Genomic DNA, 7588 nt, shown 5'->3' with positions numbered 1-7588 from the left:
ACACTCGCACACACACGTGTGGGGGCGCGCTGTGCACGCACGTGTGCAAGGGGAACTGCAAAGGAGGGTGGCTGAGAACTCTGGCTCTTCCCCAGGGTTTTCCCAGCGCTTGGCAAAGCCCTGGGGGCTGGCAGTGAGCTCTGTGCCCCATGTGGGTGCATGGAGGGGTCCTGAGGTGAGGCAGTCATTCCCTGCCTGATGTCCCATCCTTGTGGCTGTGAGGAACAGAGCCAGCCGCTCTCAGCTCCAAAAGAGCCTAGGGCTCATCCAGGATGGCCAGCGTGTAGCAAGGGGCTGTCAGAGCTGCGGGGTTCCCCCTTCCTGGGGAAGTGCTGCTGGTTTCACACGCTGTCTGTGACTCAGGCACCCGGCTCTATTCCTGTTCTGTCCCTGACTCAGCGTGTGGCTCCAGGCAGGACACGCTCTCACCAGCCCCACACAGCCACCACGGGGAAGAGGAAGCAGCTCAGGAACCCTCAGAGCAGTGTGGGCTCCTCACCCTGTCCCCCCACAGCGAGGCAGGAGCCACCCAGAGCACCTGCACTGACCCCCAGCCCTGCAGCCTTCAGCCTCACGGGCTCTTCCTCCCGCACGAGGCACCCAGATGGGGATGGGCACGGCTGCCCACACCACACACACAGCAGGGACCTTCCCTGCAGCTGCTCCAGGAAGGGCTGGAGGAGAGGAGGAGATGGGGACGGGACGGCAGCAGCAGGTTCACACCAGCTCAGCACTTTCCCGGCTCTCAGCAGCCCCGTCACACCCGGCTCATCACATGCCTGCTCACACCCACCCCCTGCGCCTGCCCCGGGCACCTGGCCAAACCCACAGCAGAAAGGGTGGAAAAAAAAATCCAGTGAGCGACTGACCGGCCTCAACAGCCTCAACACAAAACATTCCCGACGTTCTGAGCGCACAAGGTCCCAAATCACACAGTGCTGGTGGTGGATTGGGGACATGATGGACCCCGTGCTGGGGCACAGCATCACTCACAGCCACACGCCGGCTGCAGCACTTTTCACCTGAGAACAGACAGAACTGGCTCAGCCATGGCACCTCCAGGTCAGGGCTGCAGCACCAGGACAAGCCAGAGCTGGGCACTCAGCTGCCAGCCCAGAGCTCACTCTCAGCCCAGTGGGCATGTGCCCAAGCTGCAGGATGCCCGGGCAGGCCGGCCATGCCATGAGCTGGGCAGTTTCCTACGGTTGGGTTTTACACCTGCCTCAGCCCAGGTGAGCTTGGAAATCCCCAGGTGCCCGCCTGGCCCTGGGCACTGTGGCTGTCTCGAAGGCAGGTGTTTGGAGATCCCCTGGATCAGCAGTGCCCATCAGCCCTGCCCTGCACTCAGGCCCCTCAGGTCTGTCCTGTCCTGCAGGGCTGCCCTGTGCACCTGTGTGTGACACCACACACAGCAGCAGCTCCCAGACTGCTCCCAATGCTGTGACCGCTGTGGGAGATCAATGACGGGGGTGCACCAGCAGCTCCCTGGTGCTGGGACACGGAGGAAGCTGCCAGCACAGCCCAGCTTCACAGGGACTCGCCTGTTTGTTTGTTTAGCACATGACTCACCCCCCGATCACGGTGTCCCCAAGTCAAGGCGTCCCCAACCCAGTCCCTGTCCACACCTGCCTGTGCTGACTCACTGCTGGCCATGTCCCCCTCACCGTCACCCACCGAGGGGGCTGCAGCCCCTCAGGAACCACGAGATCCGCTCAGGAAGGCAGAGCTCAGCAGCTCCTGGGGTGGGAGCTGGTGAGGACCAAGGTTAAGGGGGTTTGGCCAAGGTTAAGGGGGTTTGGCCAAGGCAGGAACACCGTGCCAGGTCCCAGGTGGGGATGTGGGGGCAGAAGGCCACAGGCAGTGGGCACAGGGGGTCAGGGAGAGCTCGGCAGAGCTGGGGTGGCTGCAGGAGTCACTGCAAAAGTGAATCTGGTGAGCAGGGCCTGGGAACGGGCAGGCGGGGAGGGGGCAGCTGCTGCACCTTGCTGTGACTCACAGAGGCTGCCCTGCCCATGCCATGGCACTGAGCCCTGGGTACTGCATGGCACCCTGGGCACTGCACGGTGCCACTGACCCCTGGCTCCTGGCACAACACTCTGGGCATCACATGGCACCACTGATCACCTCCCTCTGCAGCCACCCGTCCCCGCTCAGGTCCACAGTCCTGCCTGCATGACACTGTGGCACCCCAGACCCTTGCCCGGTGCTGGGCTGCCAGCCAGAGCAGCTGTGGAGCCGGTGCCAGCTGTGGCCGAGTGCCAGGGGCAGGTGGAGCTGCAGCCACAGCCCAGACCCACGGCAAGCCCAGGGCAGGTGGAGCAGCCCCGGCTCCCCAGGCAGAGAGCAGCCCCGGGCTGGAGCTCAGGGCACTGCCTGGCACCGCTGCACAGCCGGATCCGCCCAGACACCCGGGAAACGCGCCCGGTCCGGAACCCCACACCCAGCTGGGGCGGGCACGGTGCCACCCCGAGCCTGGGGCATCCCGAGGGCACCGCTTGCAGGGACCCTCCGTCCCTACAGCCCAGACGAGGGACACGAGCACCCAGCGCGGCCCCGGCAGCATCACCGGGCCGGCCGCGGGCGCCGCGGGCTCCACGTGGCCGCGCTGGCCGGAGCGGCCGGGGGGTGGGGAGCGGCAGGAATCCAGCACTGAGTCACGGCTTCCTCTGCGAGCCCGTGACTCATCCCGGCAGCGCCAGGCTCGGCTCCGGCGTGCGGAGCCCGCGACGCGCACACGGCTGCATGTGAGGGCAACCCCCGCGTGTTGGGGGGCCCCGCACGCCCGCCCCGTCCGTGGGATCGGTGTGAACGCACACAGAGCCGTGCCCGAGGGCACGAGCACCGACACGTGTGCACGCAGCCGGGGTCTGGAATGCCCGCGTCCTCCACATGCACAAGAACGCGTCTGTGCAAAGCACACACGAGTGGAGCAGTGCGAGGATCCACGCTCAGCCCCACGCCGACCTGCAGCACAGCCCTGTCAAATTTGTACATCGGGCCGGGGGCTGGGGCTCACCTGTGGGGTTGCAGCAGCACTTTCTCCTGCACCTGAGGCTGCGGCTCCTCACTCTGGGACCTGGAGAGGAAGAAGAGGATGTTGGGAAACTTTGTCCAGCTGCAGATCCCTGCTGTGCCCCTGCTGCATGCATGCCAGAGCTTTCTGCAGCCACCCACGCAGAGCCCTGTGCAATAGGTGCCCGCAGCACCGCATTTGTCCTCCCCACAATTGAACTTGGGGTGCACGGAAGGAGGGCAGCAGGGTCTGCACAACCCCACACACACACACACGCACTCAGCCGTGGGTGCACACGTGTGACCTGCAGCCACCCTCACACGCAGTGCTGGGACACCCGCATTTGCCACCTGGCAGCTCGCACCCACAGCTCTCACACCCGCTGTAGCCCGCCCTTCTGGGGGGGTCCCCATCACTTTGGGGGGGTGGGGAAATTGCACTCTGCAGAGCCGGAACTCAGTGCCACAACCACAGAGACGGGAGGGGGTGGAGTGGGAATTGGGGGGTGGGGGGAGGGATCGTCAAGGTTATGCTGCGCCAAGCCCGGCCCACGATGGAAACCGCCGGGGCCGGGCTGCTGCCCCAGCCCGGGGGAGCGAAGGGGGGCCGCCCCCGCCGACGTGGCAGCCGCTGCCCGAGCCTCGGCGGGGCTGAACGCCCCCGGCTGCAGCCGTACCAACGGGGGGACCCCCAGGCGCAGCCCCCCGGGCTCCTGTCGCCAGGATCCCCCCCAATACACACAGAGGGGCACCCGGACCCCTGTGCGCCCCCGGCCCCTCCAGCGCTCCGGCTGTGCCGTGGAAGCGAGGGGGGGGGGGGGGACGGTTGCCACGGTAACGGAACTCCCCGCGCGCCGGGATGAATGGGCCGGGAGCGCGCGCGCGATCTATGAATGAACGAGCCGGGCCGGGAGCGCGGAAAGCCCGGCACGGATCGCGGAGCACGGAGCGGAGCCTGGGCACCGGCTCCGCCTCCCGGCCGGGACCGCCGATCCCCCAGAGGCCCCGGCCGCTCCGAGCCCCTCCGAGCTGCGAGCGGAGCTGTGCCGGGAACCGGGGCCGGAACTCGCGGGGTACCCACGTGTGCTGTCCCGCTCTTTGCCTGCGGATCCGGGCCGGGCTTTGCCGGCGCGGCGGGCAGGGGTCCGGCGGGCTGGGGGAAACACCCGGCCCGGATTTCCCGAGCGGAGGGGAACGGAGCAGGACCCGGCTGTGCCCCCAGCCAGGACAGCCCCAGACCTTGATGCCCCGGTGGCCGAGGGGCTCAAAAGCTGCACCCCACTTCGTGCACCCCTGTCCTAGCCACCCCAAGGGCTGATCATGGTGGGGGCTGCTGCCGGCACTACCAAGGGGACCCCAGCTCTGGGATGTCCTTCCGGGCTCTGGAGTACCCATGGCAGAGCGGGGAGGGGTCCCTGGGGAAGCCTCGGCTCCTCCGGGCCCCCTCCCTGCCAGCCGCAGGGCCCCAGCCCTGCCCAGCCTGCCCTGACCCCTCACCTCCGCCCCTGTAAGCGGTTCCCAGAAGGCAGGATGGGAGGGGGGGCAGGATGGAGGCGGAGGGGGGGGCAGGATGGGGGGAGCGGGGCGGGGGGGGCACCGCCTCATCTTCCCAGCAGGGTCTGGGTCAGCCCTGGGTGTCACCGTCCCCCAGGACAGTCCGTTCCCAGCACAGGCCAGGGGCGGGGAGAGGGTGGGGAGGGGGCATTCCTGGGCTGCCTGGGGGCTGAGTCAGCCCCGGCCACCGCGGCCACGCGCACACGCAGGGACGCGCCACGGCCACACACGCAGCGCGTGTGCACGGAGGAGCGGAACCACGCGCGTGTGGCACACGCAGCGAGCTGAGCGTGCAGATCAACCTGGGCACACGCGGTGACACGCGTGGGAACACGCAGTGACACAGCTTGGGACACACGCACACGCACTCTCAGCGACCATGTGCGCACAGATGTGCACACACATGCACACGCACATACAGATTCGGGGGCGGTGCAGCCACATGCCACTCTCACCCTCCCTCCCCGCATCCTCCAGCTGTGCCCAGCGCACGTGGGGACCTCCCCCGTTCCTCGGGGGTTCGGGGGGGGGGCCCGGAGCCGGTTGCGGGGGCGTTCGGCCGAGCGTCGCCGGGGCTGCGTCACCGCTCTGACGCACCGTCGCTACCTGTGGGTCCCGCTGCTATAAATAGCCCCGCGCACGCCCCATCTGCCGCTCGCACCGTGACATTGTGACATTGTGAATGGGGGGGGGGGGACACCCCGCTCCGTGCCCCCAGCGCCACCGGGGCTCAGGGGACAGGTGGCGCCGTGCCAGCCCCGAAAATCCGAGCGGTGGCCGGAGGGTAGCGTGGCGGTGGTGGCACTGAGCCACCTGGCAGGGCCTGGGCTGGCAGGAGCAGCACGGACGTCACGAGAGCTCCTCGAGGTCCTCGTAAACACGGTGACGCACCGGCGATGCCCTCTGGCCCCGTGTCCCCACCAGCCCCGTGTTTGCCCGGGGCCACGGTGCGGGGACGGGACCCCCACGGCACAGGCTGTGGGGTCTGGGTGACACAGGAGTGACCCCTCAAATGTGTGTCCCCATCCCGGTGTCACCAGGGCCATTTAAACAGTGGATGTGAATGGGGGCAAAAGGGGGAGCTAAGCCGGTGCCCCCTCCCAAAACACCTCAGCTGAGAGATGCTTTTGGGGTGTTCTCCAAAAGGGAGATTTGGGGGTTTTGTCGCTGTCGAGGGCAGGCAGCCAGGCTGGGACGCGCAGTGCGACCATTCCCGGTCCCCAGCGCGGCTCCTGCTGCTGCTCCGGCCCCGCTGCGACCTCGGGCCCGGCGGGGCTGGGCTGGCTCGGCGCCCCCGGGCCCGCCGCCCCCGTGATGTCACCGCCCATGCACGCCGGGCTCCTCGGGCCGCGGCTGCCGGCCAGCCTGGGGGAGCCGGGGAGGCCCCGGGGGCGGCGAGGACACCGAGGCACCCTCTGCCCCACGAGGGGCTGCCGTGCACACAACAGACACGCGTGTCCCGCTGTGTTCCACGCGTGTGCGCTGCACACCGGCCATGCGTGCATCCCCACAGCCCAGCCAGGTGTGCTGCAGCCCCTCGCAGCAGCCGGGGGTGTTCAGCACCCCCCGGAGATCCCCAGAACCCCCAGTAGCTTGGGCACGCCGGGATCCCCTGCCCCACGCAGCCGTGCGTGCACACGCGTGTGCAAGAGCCCGCGGACACGTGTGGGGCAGTGGGAGGCTGTGGGGAGCGCCGTGGGGCCGCGGCTGGTGGGCGGGGTGAGACATTCCTCACGGCGCTTGTTATTTTATCTGGTTCAAAGTCAGTTCCTGGAATGTTTTTAATTCCAGGATCCATCCCTGCGCCCGGCAGCTCCCGGGCCCTCCCCGCGGCCTCTTCTCCACCCCACACCAGCACTGCCGGCCCCACGGCAGCACCGCGAACTGGCGTGGGGGCTCAGCCCTTCAGGAACCTCCTGCACCCTCAGGGATACGCAGAGGGCACCCATGGGTGCCCCATCCTCGGCGGGTGCCCCACAGCCGGGTGATGGGCGCACCGTCTGCAGCCCCACGCGGGGGATCGGGCTCGCCCCCACGCGGGACCCCGCTGCGGCAGACGCCGTGTTCCCAAGCCGTGCCAGGGACACGCGGCAGCAGCAGCAGCGTCGCCCACCCGGCGTCTGGCACCGCCGCGCCAGCCCCGTCTCTCGCCCGCAGCCAGCGCCGGGTGCAGCCGCAGAGATTCCGGGGGGCTGGGGGTGCGCCATGTTCCCCCCACCGTGAGGGGCTGGCGGCGGTCACGGGGGTGCCACGGCCGTGGGGTTCCCACGCGTGTTTGCAGGCTGGGGGTACAGCGTGTGGGGTGTGTAAGGGCTGGGCGTGCAAGGCTTGGCGTGCCTGCCTGTGCCGGGGTGTGCCCGGCACGGCGGGGCCGCGGCAGGGCCGGCACCGTGGGCGTGCGCGGAGCCCACGGGTGTGCCGGGAGCGCTGGGAGCCGTGGGTGTTTCCTGGCACGCCCTCTGCGGCAAGGGCTGGGCGCAGGGACAAGAGGGGCACCCGGTCCGGCTGTCCCCACCCACTGGCTGTGGGTGACGGGCGCACCTGGCAGGTGACACCCGCGCTGCCCCCACCGCGGGCACGGTGCTGGTGCTGTGGGTTGCTCCGTACTGGGAGCACTGGGATGAGCGCGGCCTGGCAGCAGTGCAGGGCTGGGGGCATGGGGAGAGGAGCCAGGATGGGGTGCAGGGGGTGTCACCTGGGCTGGGCAGTGACCCCCCCTGTTATCAGCAGCGTCTGGGGGCCCTGGGCGTGGTGATGTCACCCTGTGGTGCGGTGATGTCACCCTGTGGTGTGGCACAAGGCAGCGCCCTGTGCCCTGCCTCGTCTCTCTGTGCCACAGACACCTCCTGCGGGTGCCAGCTCCGTCCCGTGCCATCGAGCCACGCCACGGCTGCGGGGCCAGGCCTGTCCCTGCAGCACCCCTGTGACCCCCCAAACCCTGAGCTGAGCCCAAGGGAGGCAGCAGCTGTTGGGATGGACTGCGGGGCTCCCCAGGGCGGGATTGTTTGTGTGTCCCCCCCGC

Source organism: Melospiza melodia, chromosome 7, assembly GCF_035770615.1.
Source record: "Melospiza melodia melodia isolate bMelMel2 chromosome 7, bMelMel2.pri, whole genome shotgun sequence".
NCBI classification, from domain to species: Eukaryota; Metazoa; Chordata; class Aves; order Passeriformes; family Passerellidae; genus Melospiza; species Melospiza melodia.
The sequence above is the reverse complement of the archived record's forward strand: the minus strand, read 5'-3'. Positions refer to the sequence as shown.